Genomic DNA, 20,794 nt, shown 5'->3' with positions numbered 1-20,794 from the left:
GTTCATTCCGCAGCTGCTGAGGACACAGCAACAGGTGAAATTGACCATGTGACTCTGACTTGAACAACACTGATTTTAGCCTGTATCAAAACTTAAATTACAGCTAAAACACTGGCTTTAAACAGAGCTGACAGAGCATTAAAATGGAACATTTGGACAAACAAAAGGCGTACTGACTATGTGTGCTGTGGAGTCTGGAGCTCAAACAATGACTTTTCCTCACAACACTGTTTAAGTGTACCTGTTTTCTAGAATAAGGGCTGCGTTAAGTCAAATACCAAATCACTAGCGACAACGAGGGCTCCCACTGACTGGATTAAATAAAGTCTGATGAAAATGTTACGAACTGACGAAATATTTGAACCTATCGAGACATAAAACATGTCACAGTATTTACCTATTTAAGAAGTTGTTATATTGTACTGATACTGACCACCACTCTGATCATATTCCCTTCCTCAATACTTCAGAAGAAGCAAAGAGCGATCATCAATGACAGAGAGCATATGAACTGAATCATTACTCTGTGTCCGCTTCACGCTCAGAAGGGAATACCACGTCTCATCATCGTGGGTAGCGAGACCAATCACTTTAGAAACACATTTCTCAAGTCAGAAACTATAGAAATGATCCCTGAAAGTATAGTCTTAGTTTGTTGAAGGGTGAAAACTGCATCTCATTCACAGGAAACGTACTATCACTGAGGGTTCCTGCCTAACAATAATAAACCTGTCCATTTCGTCAAGTCATGTGATTGATGTTATTAACAGCAATGCAAGTTAGCTTGTGGCAAAGCATCAATTATCCTTATGATAAACAGTAAGACCTTAACGTAAGTTAAACTATGCCTGTATCACAGTGCTTCTCAAAGTGTGGTCCGCGGACTGGTGGTCCGTGAGTATATTGATAACATTTCACATTTTAAATAAATAAGTTAATTTAAGTTTTCCGCACTCTCGCGGGAATATCTCCGCAATGGAGCAAGCTAAAGTTTCACTTTCGATTGCATGATATAGCCCAGCGCAACACCTTCGTCACACATGATGCCGCCGGTTTGTACCATTTTCAGGCGATTTGTAATCTGTTCTAGAAAAACTATGTGTTTTTGGATATTTGTGGAGTTAGGTGGTCCGCGAGTGTTTTTTTATTGGTTAAGTGGTCCTTGGCATGAAAAAGTTTGAGAAACACTGCTGTATCAGATTCAAGTTAAAGCCCAGAAACAGTGACCTCTATAGGTGAACACAGCAAATAGCTGCAGGGGAAAACAAGCACAGTTCATTCCGCAGCTGCTGAGGACACAGCAACAGGTGAAATTGACCATGTGACTCTGACTTGAACAACACTGATTTTAGCCTGTATCAAAACTTAAATTACAGCTAAAACACTGGCTTTAAACAAAGCTGACAGAGCTTTAAAGTGGAACATTTGGACAAACAAAAGGCGTACTGACTCTGTGTGCTGTGGAGTCTGGAGCTCAAACAATGACTTTTCCTCACAACACTGTTTAAGTGTACCTGTTTTCTAGAATAAGGGCTGCGTTAAGTCAAATACCAAATCACTAGCGACAACGACAGCTCCCACTGACTGGATTAAATAAAGTCTGATGAAAATGTTACGAGCTGACGAAATATTTGAACCTATCGAGACATAAAACATGTCACAGTATTTACCTATTTAAGAAGTTGTTATATTGTACTGATACTGACCACTAGTGATGTTACGTATTGCACCGAGGCTTCGGAGCGTGTGTCGAGTAATCGCCGAAGCTTTTTGTGAAGCATGTATCGAGGCTTGTATCGTTTTGGGCCAGTGACGTCATCGATGACAAACGAAGCCTCGCTGTCTGTCGGTACCACGTGACTGCTTCAGGAAGCGATTCAGATCGGTTGAACCGTTGAACCACAACGCTCATACCCATGGATCTATAATAAGAACCATATTACCCCTCCTGCACCCGGGCCCGCTGACACGATGGAATCAAGAGAGCTCAGACCCTCACTTATATAGAGGTCGGAACATGTCATAAGTATAAATAGATACAAGCATAAATACATGTAGGAATAAAAACATGAATAAATAAATGAATAAATACAGGAATAAATATGTTGCTTTGTTTTCAGGGAGCTTTAGTGTGTGTGCTGTGGCTCAGCTGGAAAGCAGTTGACTCATGACGGCAGGGTTCCTGGTTCAACGACTGAACAATACGTACTTTTTTTTATTTATAAAAGCTACAGCTAAATGAGATAATGTAGTTAATAAATGTATTCTTTGATATGGTTTAGCCTTTCTCAGGCTACAACATGGTTAAGTTTACGAATATTATTAAGGAATACAAATCCCTCTTTGCAATGTTTACCAGCCTCCTTAGGCTTTTCAATCACAATCATTAAACTGGAATAAATACAATATTGTTAACATGAAAATAAGATTTTATGTTCGTTGTTTAGAGTTATTCTAAGGCTTTACTCAATGGGAACTCGGTATGAGATCGAGCACACTGGTGAGATGTCCAATCTGCCTGTTTTACACACTTTGACCAACAGGGGGTTTGTGTTCAAATGAAGCCCATGATGAAGCCTCATGAGATGAACCCTTTTGCGAACCAATTGGCTGGAAAGCTTCAAAGCTTCATAAGGCTTCATCTCACCATCACTACTGACCACCACTCTGATCATATTCCCTTCCTCAATACTCCAGAAGAAGCAAAGAGCGATCATCAATGACAGAGAGCATATGAACTGAATCATTACTCTGTGTCCGCTTCACGCTCAGAAGGGAATACCACGTCTCATCATCGTGGGTAGCGAGACCAATCACTTTAGAAACACATTTCTCAAGTCAGAAACTATAGAAATGATCCCTGAAAGTATAGTCTTAGTTTGTTGAAGGGTGAAAACTGCATCTCATTCACAGGAAACGTACTATCACTGAGGGTTCCTGCCTAACAATAATAAACGTGTCCATTTCGTCAAGTCATGTGATTGATGTTATTAACAGCAATACAAGTTAGCTTGTGGCAAAGCATCAATTATCCTTATGATAAACAGTAAGACCTTAACGTAAGTTAAACTATGCCTGTATCACAGTGCTTCTCAAAGTGTGGTCCGCGGACTGGTGGTCCGTGAGTATATTGGTAACATTTCACATTTTAAATAAATAAGTTAATTTAAGTTTTCCGCACTCTCGCGGGAATATCTCCGCAATGGAGCAAGCTTAAGTTTCACTTTTGATTGCATGATATAGCCCAGCGCAACACCTTCGTCACACATGATGCCGCCGGTTTGTACCATTTTCAGGCGATTTGTAATCTGTTCTAGAAAAACTATGTGTTTTTGGATATTTGTGGAGTTAGGTGGTCCGCGAGTGTTTTTTTATTGGTTAAGTGGTCCTTGGCATGAAAAAGTTTGAGAAACACTGCTGTATCAGATTCAAGTTAAAGCCCAGAAACAGTGACCTCTATAGGTGAACACAGCAAATAGCTGCAGGGGAAAACAAGCACAGTTCATTCCGCAGCTGCTGAGGACACAGCAACAGGTGAAATTGACCATGTGACTCTGACTTGAACAACACTGATTTTAGCCTGTATCAAAACTTAAATTACAGCTAAAACACTGGCTTTAAACAAAGCTGACAGAGCTTTAAAGTGGAACATTTGGACAAACAAAAGGCGTACTGACTATGTGTGCTGTGGAGTCTGGAGCTCAAACAATGACTTTTCCTCACAACACTGTTTAAGTGTACCTGTTTTCTAGAATAAGGGCTGCGTTAAGTCAAATACCAAATCACTAGCGACAACGACAGCTCCCACTGACTGGATTAAATAAAGTCTGATGAAAATGTTACGAGCTGACGAAATATTTGAACCTATCGAGACATAAAACATGTCACAGTATTTACCTATTTAAGAAGTTGTTATATTGTACTGATACTGACCACTAGTGATGTTACGTATTGCACCGAGGCTTCGGAGCGTGTGTCGAGTAATCGCCGAAGCTTTTTGTGAAGCATGTATCGAGGCTTGTATCGTTTTGGGCCAGTGACGTCATCGATGACAAACGAAGCCTCGCTGTCTGTCGGTACCACGTGACTGCTTCAGGAAGCGATTCAGATCGGTTGAACCGTTGAACCACAACGCTCATACCCATGGATCTATAATAAGAACCATATTACCCCTCCTGCACCCGGGCCCGCTGACACGATGGAATCAAGAGAGCTCAGACCCTCACTTATATAGAGGTCGGAACATGTCATAAGTATAAATAGATACAAGCATAAATACATGTAGGAATAAAAACATGAATAAATAAATGAATAAATACAGGAATAAATATGTTGCTTTGTTTTCAGGGAGCTTTAGTGTGTGTGCTGTGGCTCAGCTGGAAAGCAGTTGACTCATGACGGCAGGGTTCCTGGTTCAACGACTGAACAATACGTACTTTTTTTTATTTATAAAAGCTACAGCTAAATGAGATAATGTAGTTAATAAATGTATTCTTTGATATGGTTTAGCCTTTCTCAGGCTACAACATGGTTAAGTTTACGAATATTATTAAGGAATACAAATCCCTCTTTGCAATGTTTACCAGCCTCCTTAGGCTTTTCAATCACAATCATTAAACTGGAATAAATACAATATTGTTAACATGAAAATAAGATTTTATGTTCGTTGTTTAGAGTTATTCTAAGGCTTTACTCAATGGGAACTCGGTATGAGATCGAGCACACTGTTGAGATGTCCAATCTGCCTGTTTTACACACTTTGACCAACAGGGGGTTTGTGTTCAAATGAAGCCCATGATGAAGCCTCATGAGATGAACCCTTTTGCGAACCAATTGGCTGGAAAGCTTCAAAGCTTCATAAGGCTTCATCTCACCATCACTACTGACCACCACTCTGATCATATTCCCTTCCTCAATACTCCAGAAGAAGCAAAGAGCGATCATCAATGACAGAGAGCATATGAACTGAATCATTACTCTGTGTCCGCTTCACGCTCAGAAGGGAATACCACGTCTCATCATCGTGGGTAGCGAGACCAATCACTTTAGAAACACATTTCTCAAGTCAGAAACTATAGAAATGATCCCTGAAAGTATAGTCTTAGTTTGTTGAAGGGTGAAAACTGCATCTCATTCACAGGAAACGTACTATCACTGAGGGTTCCTGCCTAACAATAATAAACGTGTCCATTTCGTCAAGTCATGTGATTGATGTTATTAACAGCAATGCAAGTTAGCTTGTGGCAAAGCATCAATTATCCTTATGATAAACAGTAAGACCTTAACGTAAGTTAAACTATGCCTGTATCACAGTGCTTCTCAAAGTGTGGTCCGCGGACTGGTGGTCCGTGAGTATATTGGTAACATTTCACATTTTAAATAAATAAGTTAATTTAAGTTTTCCGCACTCTCGCGGGAATATCTCCGCAATGGAGCAAGCTTAAGTTTCACTTTCGATTGCATGATATAGCCCAGCGCAACACCTTCGTCACACATGATGCCGCCGGTTTGTACCATTTTCAGGCGATTTGTAATCTGTTCTAGAAAAACTATGTGTTTTTGCATATTTGTGGAGTTAGGTGGTCCGCGAGTGTTTTTTTATTGGTTAAGTGGTCCTTGGCATGAAAAAGTTTGAGAAACACTGCTGTATCAGATTCAAGTTAAAGCCCAGAAACAGTTACCTCTATAGGTGAACACAGAAAATAGCTGCAGGGTAAAACAAGCACAGTTCATTCCGCAGCTGCTGAGGACACAGCAACAGGTGAAATTGACCATGTGACTCTGACTTGAACAACACTGATTTTAGCCTGTATCAAAACTTAAATTACAGTTAAAACACTGGCTTTAAACAGAGCTGACAGATCTTTAAAGTGGAACATTTGGACAAACAAAAGGCGTACTGACTGTGTGCTGTGGTGTCTGGAGCTCAAACAATGACTTTTCCTCACAACACTGTTCAAGTGTACCTGTTTTCGAGAATAAGGGCTGCGTTAAGTCAAAGACCACTGACTGGATTAAATAAAGTCTGATGAAAATGTTACGAGCTGACGAAATATTTGAACCTATCGAGACATAAAACATGTCACAGTATTTACCTATTTAAGAAGTTGTTATATTGTACTGATACTGACCACCACTCTGATCATATTCCCTTCCTCAATACTCCAGAAGAAGCAAAGAGCGATCATCAATGACAGAGAGCATATGAACTGAATCATTACTCTGTGTCCGCTTCACGCTCAGAAGGGAATACCACGTCTCATCATCGTGGGTAGCGAGACCAATCACTTTAGAAACACATTTCTCAAGTCATAACTATAGAAATGATCCCTGAAAGTATAGTCTTAGTTTGTTGAAGGGTGAAAACTGCATCTCATTCACAGGAAACGTACTATCACTGAGGGTTCCTGCCTAACAATAATAAACGTGTCCATTTCGTCAAGTCATGTGATTGATGTTATTAACAGCAATACAAGTTAGCTTGTGGCAAAGCATCAATTATCCTTATGATAAACAGTAAGACCTTAACGTAAGTTAAACTATGCCTGTATCACAGTGCTTCTCAAAGTGTGGTCCACGGACTGGTGGTCCGTGAGTATATTGGTAACATTTCACATTTTAAATAAATAAGTTAATTTAAGTTTTCCGCACTCTCGCGGGAATACCTCCGCAATGGAGCAAGCTTAAGTTTCACCTTCGATTGCATGATATAGCCCAGCGCAACACCTTCGTCACACATGATTAGGGTTGGGTACCGAGAACCGGTTCCGGTTCGGAACCGGTTCCAACATTTCGATTCCAACGGTATCATTTAGAAATGTGAATTTCGGTTCCGCTTTTCGATTCCTGAGGAAATGTTTCTCGCCGCTCTCCGTAGCCTACTGCATGACTGCAGCGGGGCGGGAAATGTAGCGTTGTATCTACATTTCCTACAGTGTAACCTGAGACCAGGGCCGGCCTGTCGCACTGGCATTATAAATGTTCGCCTAGGGCGCCAGATCTGTGGAGGCGCTGCGCTGACAGCTCTGGGAGAAAAAATAAATGTTTTGACCGTTGGTGCTCATCCTAATTTTCGGCCTTGATGTAACAACATTCATAATTAAGTAAATGTAACACCCTTTTCATCCCGGTTACACTTTTCATTTGCCCTGTACGTTGGGCGCTGCAAGTGATGAAAATGGGGGATGTTGGCTTATCTGGCAACCGCAGCTCACGAGGGTGCACTGGAACCGGCGCTGTTGTTATTAGCATCTGGTGCTAGCTGCTCTGACGGAAGAAGAAGATGTTTCTACAATGATGTGGAGGGAGAGTCCTCTCCAGTCAGACTGAGAGGCTGATAACTTCAGCTCAGTGAGGTAAAGGACTCTCAGTGTTTAGATAGTTCACTTTAGTCTAAGTTATCTCAGTGAGTCTCAAACGGCTTGATCACAATTTACGTAAACACATATTTCCAAGGCACTCCTTTATAATTATTGGGATAAAACAGGTTTGAAATCATTCCAATGTATACTATAGGACAGTAAACCAGACATATCGTTTTAAACTGGAGAGATAAAAAAATATGCATAAATAAAATAGTAAAATAAGATATGAATGAACAACAAAAATAAAATGCATTACATGTAGGCTATTTGTTATTTAATTATTCAAATGTAAACCGATCTTTTTCATATGGGTGTTTGGAGTTGTACCCCCTAGATCTAGTCTCTAGTAATTCTGCGTGTGCACCAGATTGAAGCATTTTACTTCAAAATGTTCAAACATTTCTTCCCGGTATGCCTGAGAAGGCAGATATGCTTGTTTTTCTCAACAAGAACTGTTTTTAAAAGTTGCACTGTTGTAGCTTCAGGGGTTCTCAGGTTAAAGTTACATAGCAGTGAATATAAACAGACTGATTAATGTGAATATTACTTTAAACTAACCTGTGTAAAAGTTTCTCGAATAAATGTAATTTTTTTGGTGGAAGAAGCATGTATCATTTTTTTACCCTGCCCCTCAAAGAATCGGAATCGAGAACCGTTAAGAACCGGAATCGAAAAGTAGAATCGGAATCGGAATCGGAATCGTGGAAATTCAAACGATACCCAACCCTACACATGATGCCGCCGGTTTGTACCATTTTCAGGCGATTTGTAATCTGTTCTAGAAAAACTATGTGTTTTTGGATATTTGTGGAGTTAGGTGGTCCGCGAGTGTCTTTTTATTGGTTAAGTGGTCCTTGGTATGAAAAAGTTTGAGAAACACTGCTGTATCAGATTCAAGTTAAAGCCCAGAAACAGTGACCTCTATAGGTGAACACAGCAAATAGCTGCAGGGGAAAACAAGCACAGTTCATTCCGCAGCTGCTGAGGACACAGCAACAGGTGAAATTGACCATGTGACTCTGACTTGAACAACACTGATTTTAGCCTGTATCAAAACTTAAATTACAGCTAAAACACTGGCTTTAAACAGAGCTGACAGAGCTTTAAAGTGGAACATTTGGACAAACAAAAGGCGTACTGACTATGTGTGCTGTGGAGTCTGGAGCTCAAACAATGACTTTTCCTCACAACACTGTTCAAGTGTACCTGTTTTCGAGAATAAGGGCTGCGTTAAGTCAAAGACCAAATCACTAGCGACAACGAGGGCTCCCACTGACTGGATTAAATAAAGTCTGATGAAAATGTTACGAGCTGACGAAATATTTGAACCTTATCGAGACATAAAACATGTCACAGTATTTACCTATTTAAGAAGTTGTTATATTGTACTGATACTGACCACCACTCTGATCATATTCCCTTCCTCAATACTCCAGAAGAAGCAAAGAGCGATCATCAATGACAGAGAGCATATGAACTAAATCATTACTCTGTGTCCGCTTCACGCTCAGAAGGGAATACCACGTCTCATCATCGTGGGTAGCGAGACCAATCACTTTAGAAACACATTTCTCAAGTCAGAAACTATAGAAATGATCCCTGAAAGTATAGTCTTAGTTTGTTGAAGGGTGAAAACTGCATCTCATTCACAGGAAACGTACTATCACTGAGGGTTCCTGCCTAACAATAATAAACGTGTCCATTTCGTCAAGTCATGTGATTGATGTTATTAACAGCAATGCAAGTTAGCTTGTGGCAAAGCATCAATTATCCTTATGATAAACAGTAAGACCTTAACGTAAGTTAAACTATGCCTGTATCACAGTGCTTCTCAAAGTGTGGTCCGCGGACTGGTGGTCCGTGAGTAAATTGGTAACATTTCACATTTTAAATAAATAAGTTAATTTAAAGGAGACCTATCATGCTATATTTAAATGATATAGTGTATGACCATACCTATATAAGGTATATTTATACATTTTATTTTTCAAAATACCAAACAGATCATTTTTTAGACATGCCTCGTTTCGCTCATTTTCGCTTTATTCCAAGCCCGTCTTTGAAAATTCTGAGCAGCAGCTGACCAGGCCCCCCTGCAGAAGAGCAGGCATGAGCCGGCGAGAGTCACGTTACCATGCTTGCTGTGATTACGAGTGTCGAATAAACATGTCATCTCAGAGCAATGCATGTGTTCAAGCATACTATCAATTTGATCCAGAAACTGACCCTGAAGCAGCAGCGGAGGTTTTGGTGGAGGTGCAAAAATCTCGGTTGCAGCAGGACGTTTCTGAATGGTTAGCTGACAAGCTGTTGTCCCTATTTATTTTACTCTGTTACGATGCTTGCTCCTTATTCCGTTCATATTTTTGGCTAATTAGCAAGAATGCAATGTGTACAGTTTGTAACGCAAAAACAGCGATATATATATATATATTTATAAAGGGAGACATTCATATTTTCAGCATATATACAATGGCCTCATTGCGTTTAATAGTTTACAGTCCTTTTCTTCCAACATCCTGCAACAACCGTTGGAAAGTTGAATAACTTAGGATGATAAAAAGTATAACTCCAACAACAAGTTGTCAGCAATGTGTGTAGTTTCATGTGTTTTTAAAAGCTCAGTTATTGACTTCTTTGTGCAAATTGCGCCACGATGCCTTCTGAACGGAGAATGTGTGCTGCATGGAGATACCACAGGTAACATTTTTGATAGCTTTACTAAGTTGTCTGTTTAAATACATTTTTCACATGTCATTCAATATATGTTTATCACAATGTGTCAAGACGGATGCAGTAACCTGTATGGTGGACCATCCTGGATTGGAGCCTGTGTGCCTAAATGTGTTCTCCCTGCTAAATGCGTTGCATATTTACAGAGCTGAACATGGTGGACTACAGTTGAGACAAATAGAGCAGTGAGTGGTTTGTTTGTTTTGACTGAAATTGTAAAACGAATGCTAATATTGTTCATGGAAATAAATACTGGTGTATATGGCTTTATGCAATCTTTCATTCTGTCATTGTACTATTATATACTACACAGCAATGGCATAACACACCCATGTGTACGACAAAAAGGTCCACACACACAACCTTATGCTTTTGAAATCAGAATATTCTTTACCCATCCAAACATGAATAATCACGACACATTTTGATATCAACTTGGAACTTTATTGTCAAAATCAACGGTTAAAAAAACCCATACAAAAAAACTAAATGTAGCCTACTTGTATTTTGTATAGATGACACTAAATATTTTTACAGAAGCTTTGTGAGCTGGTGCTGGGGCTTCCTTGGACGCAGGATCAGAGTGGTGATTCCGGCCTGCGTTGTCCTCAGGATACGCAGGGAGTTTCCTGATCCGTGAAATGTCGATGTTGGGTTCAGACAGCAGCCAAATTGAACCGTGTAGCATACCCGGCGATGACCTCCTCCCTGTCAGGTCGCTCATAATGGTGCAGGGTCCACAAAGACTTGGTCGAAGATGAGGTCCATCAAGTTGGCCACGTTGGGCTGTGCAATGGTAAAAAAAGCACAACAAAAAATGTGGTTTAGATTAGTATATGCATGTAAAAAACTGAAACTTCTTAGCAAAGCTCTCTATTTAGCAAAGCTCTTTGCTTAGCCTTTTCCAATCTGAGTTAGTTTTAAACCGTAATGTGCATGCTGTGTTTCTGACTCAATGCAGGTGATGTGTTGGAGAGGGGCTGAGCTCAGTAGACTGACTGTAATGAGTGCTAGCCACTAATTAGCCTGTTGCTAGAGGTAAGGCCTTGTCAACAATAACAGACCGACGGGGCTTTAGCTCAGTTTTACTCGTGGTGTGTGTCCCCCCTCGCATACATACACAGTGTTGTATCCTAACACACCCCCATTTATATTCATGTGCGCAAACAAGTAAACACACAAAAGCTTTTACATATAACGCTGCAAAACACGGCATGTCTCATTAGCGTAGCGTAGCTTAGCTTACAGATCGATGATATCTGATCGTTCTTACAGACTACAATCACAAAAGCGTTTACATATAACGCTGGAAAAAACGGCACTTGCCTACAGAAGATTACGTTTGTTATTATAACTTACTCAATATGATTGTAGAGGACACAAAATACTAATAAATAGGATAATAAATACTTGTGTTATCGCCTAGGGCGTGGCTTTACAGCCTTCACACAGATCGCCATTACGGCAGTATGTCTGAACATGTTAGCAAATGCCTGATAATTCAAATGACAAAGCAAAGACTGCGGAGCGTACAAAATAAAATGCTACAAAAATATATAAACACCTAACCGATTACTATTTGGGTTTGAGGCGACATTGATGCGGCGAAGCTACATGCTACATGCTACAAGCTAGAGATAGCTTTATCAGGAAAAACACCGCTAAATAAAATCTTACAGCTTCAAAATTGGATGTGTCCTCACTGGCCTGGTCCCGGATGGTTGGTATTGATCCCGGGTTTAGCATTAGTTTGGAGGCATATCCGTGTTGGACTTGATAGAAGTTAATAAACATGTCCGTGGTCAAATGTTTGGAACACACAAACAGAAATCTTCCGTGGTCTTCTGGCACATGTCCCTTGTAAATGAAGTCTAGCCACAGATTCATTTCTTTTTCCACTGATGGCATTGCATGCAGTCCCCTGTCCCGAGTCTTGCAGCCAACAACAGCACAACGTTTAACTGGCTTAGACATCCTGGCAAGAGCAGGCAAAAACACAGATGTGACTGGGGTGTTGATTATTTAGCCTGCCGATAGCCTATATGCGAATGAGAGGTTTGGCAATGCACGTTGCCGTGGCTCATTCCCCTGATAGGTGGAGAGTTGACCAATAAGCGGAGCACTTCTTTGTGAAGTAGAAAAGTATTGGAATGTGGATCCGTTTTTTTCAGATCCGTTGCAGCCCCTTTTTTAGAGATTTGGCGAAGGAGGAAAATAGAGAGGGTTGTGTTTTCTGACACTTGGTGAGTTCCCTGGAACACCGGGGATACATATTCATGTATAAAAGACGTACAAAGGTGCATTTTGCATGATAGGTCCCCTTTAAGTTTTGCGCACTCTCGCGAGGATATCTCCGCAATGGAGCAAGCTTAAGTTTCACTTTCGATTGCATGATATAGCCCAGCGCAACACCTTCGTCACACATGATGCCGCCGGTTTGTACCATTTTCAGGCGATTTGTAATCTGTTCTAGAAAAACTATGTGTTTTTGGATATTTGTGGAGTTAGGTGGTCCGCGAGTGTTTTTTTATTGGTTAAGTGGTCCTTGGTATGAAAAAGTTTGAGAAACACTGCTGTATCAGATTCAAGTTAAAGCCCAGAAACAGTGACCTCTATAGGTGAACACAGCAAATAGATGCAGGGGAAAACAAGCACAGTTCATTCCGCAGCTGCTGAGGACACAGCAACAGGTGAAATTGACCATGTGACTCTGACTTGAACAACACTGATTTTAGCCTGTATCAAAACTTAAATTACAGCTAAAACACTGGCTTTAAACAGAGCTGACAGAGCTTTAAAGTGGAACATTTGGACAAACAAAAGGCGTACTGACTATGTGTGCTGTGGAGTCTGGAGCTCAAACAATGACTTTTCCTCACAACACTGTTCAAGTGTACCTGTTTTCGAGAATAAGGGCTGCGTTAAGTCAAAGACCAAATCACTAGCGACAACGAGGGCTCCCACTGACTGGATTAAATAAAGTCTGATGAAAATGTTCCGAGCTGACGAAATATTTGAACCTATCGAGACATAAAACATGTCACAGTATTTACCTATTTAAGAAGTTGTTATATTGTACTGATACTGACCACCACTCTGATCATATTCCCTTCCTCAATACTCCAGAAGAAGCAAAGAGCGATCATCAATGACAGAGAGCATATGAACTGAATCATTACTCTGTGTCCGCTTCACGCTCAGAAGGGAATACCACGTCTCATCATCGTGGGTAGCGAGACCAATCACTTTAGAAACACATTTCTCAAGTCAGAAACTATAGAAATGATCCCTGAAAGTATAGTCTTAGTTTGTTGAAGGGTGAAAACTGCATCTCATTCACAGGAAACGTACTATCACTGAGGGTTCCTGCCTAACAATAATAAACGTGTCCATTTCGTCAAGTCATGTGATTGATGTTATTAACAGCAATGCAAGTTAGCTTGTGGCAAAGCATCAATTATCCTTATGATAAACAGTAAGACCTTAACGTAAGTTAAACTATGCCTGTATCACAGTGCTTCTCAAAGTGTGGTCCGCGGACTGGTGGTCCGTGAGTATATTGGTAACATTTCACATTTTAAATAAATAAGTTAATTTAAGTTTTCCGCACTCTCGCGGGAATATCTCCGCAATGGAGCAAGCTTAAGTTTCACTTTCAATTGCATGATATAGCCCAGCGCAACACCTTCGTCACACATGATGCCGCCGGTTTGTACCATTTTCAGGCGATTTGTAATCTGTTCTAGAAAAACTATGTGTTTTTGGATATTTGTGGAGTTAGGTGGTCCGCGAGTGTTTTTTTATTGGTTAAGTGGTCCTTGGTATGAAAAAGTTTGAGAAACACTGCTGTATCAGATTCAAGTTAAAGCCCAGAAACAGTGACCTCTATAGGTGAACACAGCAAATAGCTGCAGGGGAAAACAAGCACAGTTCATTCCGCAGCTGCTGAGGACACAGCAACAGGTGAAATTGACCATGTGACTCTGACTTGAACAACACTGATTTTAGCCTGTATCAAAACTTAAATTACAGCTAAAACACTGGCTTTAAACAGAGCTGACAGAGCTTTAAAGTGGAACATTTGGACAAACAAAAGGCGTACTGACTATGTGTGCTGTGGAGTCTGGAGCTCAAACAATGACTTTTCCTCACAACACTGTTCAAGTGTACCTGTTTTCGAGAATAAGGGCTGCGTTAAGTCAAAGACCAAATCACTAGCGACAACGAGGGCTCCCACTGACTGGATTAAATAAAGTCTGATGAAAATGTTACGAGCTGACGAAATATTTGAACCTATCGAGACATAAAACATGTCACAGTATTTACCTATTTAAGAAGTTGTTATATTGTACTGATACTGACCACCACTCTGATCATATTCCCTTCCTCAATACTCCAGAAGAAGCAAAGAGCGATCATCAATGACAGAGAGCATATGAACTGAATCATTACTCTGTGTCCGCTTCACGCTCAGAAGGGAATACCACGTCTCATCATCGTGGGTAGCGAGACCAATCACTTTAGAAACACATTTCTCAAGTCAGAAACTATAGAAATGATCCCTGAAAGTATAGTCTTAGTTTGTTGAAGGGTGAAAACTGCATCTCATTCACAGGAAACGTACTATCACTGAGGGTTCCTGCCTAACAATAATAAACGTGTCCATTTCGTCAAGTCATGTGATTGATGTTATTAACAGCAATGCAAGTTAGCTTGTGGCAAAGCATCAATTATCCTTATGATAAACAGTAAGACCTTAACGTAAGTTAAACTATGCCTGTATCACAGTGCTTCTCAAAGTGTGGTCCGCGGACTGGTGGTCCGTGAGTATATTGGTAACATTTCACATTTTAAATAAATAAGTTAATTTAAGTTTTCCGCACTCTCGCGGGAATATCTCCGCAATGGAGCAAGCTTAAGTTTCACTTTCGATTGCATGATATAGCCCAGCGCAACACCTTCGTCACACATGATGCCGCCGGTTTGTACCATTTTCAGGCGATTTGTAATCTGTTCTAGAAAAACTATGTGTTTTTGGATATTTGTGGAGTTAGGTGGTCCGCGAGTGTTTTTTTATTGGTTAAGTGGTCCTTGGTATGAAAAAGTTTGAGAAACACTGCTGTATCAGATTCAAGTTAAAGCCCAGAAACAGTGACCTCTATAGGTGAACACAGCAAATAGCTGCAGGGGAAAACAAGCACAGTTCATTCCGCAGCTGCTGAGGACACAGCAACAGGTGAAATTGACCATGTGACTCTGACTTGAACAACACTGATTTTAGCCTGTATCAACATTTAAATTACAGCTAAAACACTGGCTTTAAACAGAGCTGACAGAGCTTTAAAGTGGAACATTTGGACAAACAAAAGGCGTACTGACTATGTGTGCTGTGGAGTCTGGAGCTCAAACAATGACTTTTCCTCACAACACTGTTTAAGTGTACCTGTTTTCGAGAATAAGGGCTGCGTTAAGTCAAAGACCAAATCACTAGCGACAACGAGGGCTCCCACTGACTGGATTAAATAAAGTCTGATGAAAATGTTACGAGCTGACGAAATATTTGAACCTATCGAGACATAAAACATGTCACAGTATTTACCTATTTAAGAAGTTGTTATATTGTACTGATACTGACCACCACTCTGATCATATTCCCTTCCTCAATACTCCAGAAGAAGCAAAGAGCGATCATCAATGACAGAGAGCATATGAACTGAATCATTACTCTGTGTCCGCTTCACGCTCAGAAGGGAATACCACGTCTCATCATCGTGGGTAGCGAGACCAATCACTTTAGAAACACATTTCTCAAGTCAGAAACTATAGAAATGATCCCTGAAAGTATAGTCTTAGTTTGTTGAAGGGTGAAAACTGCATCTCATTCACAGGAAACGTACTATCACTGAGGGTTCCTGCCTAACAATAATAAACGTGTCCATTTCGTCAAGTCATGTGATTGATGTTATTAACAGCAATGCAAGTTAGCTTGTGGCAAAGCATCAATTATCCTTATGATAAACAGTAAGACCTTAACGTAAGTTAAACTATGCCTGTATCACAGTGCTTCTCAAAGTGTGGTCCGCGGACTGGTGGTCCGTGAGTATATTGGTAACATTTCACATTTTAAATAAATAAGTTAATTTAAGTTTTCCGCACTCTCGCGGGAATATCTCCGCAATGGAGCAAGCTTAAGTTTCACTTTCGATTGCATGATATAGCCCAGCGCAACACCTTCGTCACACATGATGCCGCCGGTTTGTACCATTTTCAGGCGATTTGTAATCTGTTCTAGAAAAACTATGTGTTTTTGGATATTTGTGGAGTTAGGTGGTCCGCGAGTGTTTTTTTATTGGTTAAGTGGTCCTTGGTATGAAAAAGTTTGAGAAACACTGCTGTATCAGATTCAAGTTAAAGCCCAGAAACAGTGACCTCTATAGGTGAACACAGCAAATAGCTGCAGGGGAAAACAAGCACAGTTCATTCCGCAGCTGCTGAGGACACAGCAACAGGTGAAATTGACCATGTGACTCTGACTTGAACAACACTGATTTTAGCCTGTATCAAAACTTAAATTACAGCTAAAACACTGGCTTTAAACAGAGCTGACAGAGCTTTAAAGTGGAACATTTGGACAAACAAAAGGCGTACTGACTATGTGTGCTGTGGAGTCTGGAGCTCAAACAATGACTTTTCCTCACAACACTGTTCAAGTGTACCTGTTTTCGAGAATAAGGGCTGCGTTAAGTCAAAGACCAAATCACTAGCGACAACGAGGGCTCCCACTGACTGGATTAAATAAAGTCTGATGAAAATGTTACGAGCTGACGAAATATTTGAACCTATCGAGACATAAAACATGTCACAGTATTTACCTATTTAAGAAGTTGTTATATTGTACTGATACTGACCACCACTCTGATCATATTCCCTTCCTCAATACTCCAGAAGAAGCAAAGAGCGATCATCAATGACAGAGAGCATATGAACTGAATCATTACTCTGTGTCCGCTTCACGCTCAGAAGGGAATACCACGTCTCATCATCGTGGGTAGCGAGACCAATGACTTTAGAAACACATTTCTCAAGTCAGAAACTATAGAAATGATCCCTGAAAGTATAGTCTTAGTTTGTTGAAGGGTGAAAACTGCATCTCATTCACAGGAAACGTACTATCACTGAGGGTTCCTGCCTAACAATAATAAACGTGTCCATTTCGTCAAGTCATGTGATTGATGTTATTAACAGCAATGCAAGTTAGCTTGTGGCAAAGCATCAATTATCCTTATGATAAACAGTAAGACCTTAACGTAAGTTAAACTATGCCTGTATCACAGTGCTTCTCAAAGTGTGGTCCGCGGACTGGTGGTCCGTGAGTATATTGGTAACATTTCACATTTTAAATAAATAAGTTAATTTAAAGGAGACCTATCATGCTATATTTAAATGATATAGTGTATGACCATACCTATATAAGGTATATTTATAAATTTTATTTTTCAAAATACCAAACAGATCATTTTTTAGACATGCCTCGTTTCGCTCATTTTCGCTTTATTCCAAGCCCGTCTTTGAAAATTCTGAGCAGCAGCTGACCACGCCCCCCTGCAGAAGAGCAGGCATGAGCCGGAGAGAGTCACGTTACCATGCTTGCTGTGATTACGAGTGTCGAATAAACATGTCATCTCAGAGCAATGCATGTGTTCAAGCATACTATCAATTTGATCCAGAAACTGACCCTGAAGCAGCAGCGGAGGTTTTGGTGGAGGTGCAAAAATCTCGGTTGCAGCAGGACGTTTCTGAATGGTTAGCTGACAAGCTGTTGTCCCTATTTATTTTACTCTGTTACGATGCTTGCTCCTTATTCCGTTCATATTTTGGCTAATTAGCAAGAATGCAATGTGTACAGTTTGTAACGCAAAAACAGCGATATATATATATATATTTATAAAGGGAGACATTCATATTTTCAGCATATATACAATGGCCTCATTGCGTTTAATAGTTTACAGTCCTTTTCTTCCAACATCCTGCAACAACCGTTGGAAAGTTGAATAACTTAGGATGATAAAAAGTATAACTCCAACAACAAGTTGTCAGCAATGTGTGTAGTTTCATGTGTTTTTAAAAGCTCAGTTATTGACTTCTTTGTGCAAATTGCGCCACGATGCCTTCTGAACGGAGAATGTGTGCTGCATGGAGATACCACAGGTAACATTTTTGATAGCTTTACTAAGTTGTCTGTTTAAATACATTTTTCACATGTCATTCAATATATGTTTATCACAATGTGTCAAGACGGATGCAGTAACCTGTATGGTGGACCATCCTGGATTGGAGCCTGTGTGCCTAAATGTGTTCTCCCTGCTAAATGCGTTGCATATTTACAGAGCTGAACATGGTGGACTACAGTTGAGACAAATAGAGCAGTGAGTGGTTTGTTTGTTTTGACTGAAATTGTAAAACAAATGCTAATATTGTTCATGGAAATAAATACTGGTGTATATGGCTTTATGCAATCTTTCATTCTGTCATTGTACTATTATATACTACACAGCAATGGCATAACACACCCATGTGTACGACAAAAAGGTCCACACACACAACCTTATGCTTTTGAAATCAGAATATTCTTTACCCATCCAAACATGAATAATCACGACACATTTTGATATCAACTTGGAACTTTATTGTCAAAATCAACGGTTAAAAAAACCCATACAAAAAAACTAAATGTAGCCTACTTGTATTTTGTATAAATGACACTAAATATTTTTACAGAAGCTTTGTGAGCTGGTGCTGGGGCTTCCTTGGACGCAGGATCAGAGTGGTGATTCCGGCCTGCGTTGTCCTCAGGATACGCAGGGAGTTTCCTGATCCGTGAAATGTCGATGTTGGGTTCAGACAGCAGCCAAATTGAACCGTGTAGCATACCCGGCGATGACCTCCTCCCTGTCAGGTCGCTCATAATGGTGCAGGGTCCACAAAGACTTGGTCGAAGATGAGGTCCATCAAGTTGGCCACGTTGGGCTGTGCAATGGTAAAAAAAGCACAACAAAAAATGTGGTTTAGATTAGTATATGCATGTAAAAAACTGAAACTTCTTAGCAAAGCTCTCTATTTAGCAAAGCTCTTTGCTTAGCCTTTTCCAATCTGAGTTAGTTTTAAACCGTAATGTGCATGCTGTGTTTCTGACTCAATGCAGGTGATGTGTTGGAGAGGGGCTGAGCTCAGTAGACTGACTGTAATGAGTGCTAGCCACTAATTAGCCTGTTGCTAGAGGTAAGGCCTTGTCAACAATAACAGACCGACGGGGCTTAAGCTCAGTTTTACTCGTGGTGTGTGTCCCCCCTCGCATACATACACAGTGTTGTATCCTAACACACCCCCATTTATATTCATGTGCGCAAACAAGTAAACACACAAAAGCTTTTACATATAACGCTGCAAAACACGGCATGTCTCATTAGCGTAGCGTAGCTTAGCTTACAGATCGATGATATCTGATCGTTCTTACAGACTACAATCACAAAAGCGTTTACATATAACGCTGGAAAAAACGGCACTTGCCTACAGAAGATTACGTTTGTTATTATAACTTACTCAATATGATTGTAGAGGATACAAAATACTAATAAATAGGAGAATAAATACTTGTGTTATCGCCTAGGGCGTGGCTTTACAGCCTTCACACAGATCGCCATTACGGCAGTATGTCTGAACATGTTAGCAAATGCCTGATAATTCAAATGACAAAGCAAAGACTGCGGAGCGTACAAAATAAAATGCTACAAAAATATATAAACACCTAACCGATTACTATTTGGGTTTGAGGCGACATTGATGCGGCGAAGCTACATGCTACATGCTACAAGCTAGAGATAGCTTTATCAGGAAAAACACCGCTAAATAAAAACTTACAGCTTCAAAATTGGATGTGTCCTCACTGGCCTGGTCCCGGATGGTTGGTATTGATCCCGGGTTTAGCATTAGTTTGGAGGCATATCCGTGTTGGACTTGATAGAAGTTAATAAACATGTCCGTGGTCAAATGTTTGGAAAACACAAACAGAAATCTTCCGTGGTCTTCTGGCACATGTCCCTTGTAAATGAAGTCTAGCCACAGATTCATTTCTTTTTCCACTGATGGCATTGCATGCAGTCCCCTGTCCCGAGTCTTGCAGCCAACAACAGCACAACGTTTAACTGGCTTAGACATCCTGGCAAGAGCAGGCAAAAACACAGATGTGACTGGGGTGTTGATTATTTAGCCTGCCGATAGCCTATATGCGAATGAGAGGTTTGGCAATGCACGTGGCCGTGGCTCATTCCCCTGATAGGTGGAGAGTTGACCAATAAGCGGAGCACTTCTTTGTGAAGTAGAAAAGTATTGGAATGTGGATCCGTTTTTTTCAGATCCGTTGCAGCCCCTTTTTTAGAGATTTGGCGAAGGAGGAAAATAGAGAGGGTTGTGTTTTCTGACACTTGGTGAGTTCCCTGGAACACCGGGGACACATATTCATGTATAAAAGACGTACAAAGGTGCATTTTGCATGATAGGTCCCCTTTAAGTTTTGCGCACTCTCGCGGGAATATCTCCGCAATGGAGCAAGCTTAAGTTTCACTTTCGATTGCATGATATAGCCCAGCGCAACACCTTCGTCACACATGATGCCGCCGGTTTGTACCATTTTCAGGCGA

The 20,794-nt window shown here is 40.5% G+C and overlaps 9 non-coding genes across 9 annotated transcripts; all 9 read right to left on the bottom strand.

Annotated features, from left to right (window-relative positions):
* Positions 1 to 434: 434 nt before the first annotated feature.
* On the bottom strand, positions 435 to 649 carry LOC117442998 (small nucleolar RNA U3). The gene has a single exon (XR_004551597.1). It is a non-coding gene; the product is annotated as a small nucleolar RNA U3 (small nucleolar RNA).
* Positions 650 to 2,661: 2,012 nt separating this feature from the next.
* LOC117442996 (small nucleolar RNA U3) lies at positions 2,662 to 2,876 on the bottom strand. Its single transcript, XR_004551595.1, has one exon. It is a non-coding gene; the product is annotated as a small nucleolar RNA U3 (small nucleolar RNA).
* A 2,012-nt stretch (positions 2,877 to 4,888) lies between these two features.
* On the bottom strand, positions 4,889 to 5,103 carry LOC117442995 (small nucleolar RNA U3). The gene has a single exon (XR_004551594.1). It is a non-coding gene; the product is annotated as a small nucleolar RNA U3 (small nucleolar RNA).
* Positions 5,104 to 6,132: 1,029 nt separating this feature from the next.
* Positions 6,133 to 6,346, bottom strand: LOC117442997 (small nucleolar RNA U3). Its single transcript, XR_004551596.1, has one exon. It is a non-coding gene; the product is annotated as a small nucleolar RNA U3 (small nucleolar RNA).
* Positions 6,347 to 8,764: 2,418 nt separating this feature from the next.
* On the bottom strand, positions 8,765 to 8,979 carry LOC117442999 (small nucleolar RNA U3). Its single transcript, XR_004551598.1, has one exon. It is a non-coding gene; the product is annotated as a small nucleolar RNA U3 (small nucleolar RNA).
* A 4,208-nt stretch (positions 8,980 to 13,187) lies between these two features.
* LOC117442994 (small nucleolar RNA U3) lies at positions 13,188 to 13,402 on the bottom strand. Its single transcript, XR_004551593.1, has one exon. It is a non-coding gene; the product is annotated as a small nucleolar RNA U3 (small nucleolar RNA).
* Positions 13,403 to 14,460: 1,058 nt separating this feature from the next.
* LOC117442993 (small nucleolar RNA U3) lies at positions 14,461 to 14,675 on the bottom strand. The gene has a single exon (XR_004551592.1). It is a non-coding gene; the product is annotated as a small nucleolar RNA U3 (small nucleolar RNA).
* A 1,058-nt stretch (positions 14,676 to 15,733) lies between these two features.
* Positions 15,734 to 15,948, bottom strand: LOC117443001 (small nucleolar RNA U3). Its single transcript, XR_004551600.1, has one exon. It is a non-coding gene; the product is annotated as a small nucleolar RNA U3 (small nucleolar RNA).
* Positions 15,949 to 17,006: 1,058 nt separating this feature from the next.
* LOC117442992 (small nucleolar RNA U3) lies at positions 17,007 to 17,221 on the bottom strand. Its single transcript, XR_004551591.1, has one exon. It is a non-coding gene; the product is annotated as a small nucleolar RNA U3 (small nucleolar RNA).
* Positions 17,222 to 20,794: the final 3,573 nt, after the last annotated feature.

The sequence above is a fragment of the Pseudochaenichthys georgianus genome, unplaced genomic scaffold, assembly GCF_902827115.2.
Source record: "Pseudochaenichthys georgianus unplaced genomic scaffold, fPseGeo1.2 scaffold_520_arrow_ctg1, whole genome shotgun sequence".
In the NCBI taxonomy this organism is placed as follows: Eukaryota; Metazoa; Chordata; class Actinopteri; order Perciformes; family Channichthyidae; genus Pseudochaenichthys; species Pseudochaenichthys georgianus.
This window is presented reverse-complemented; position numbering and strand designations above follow the sequence as displayed.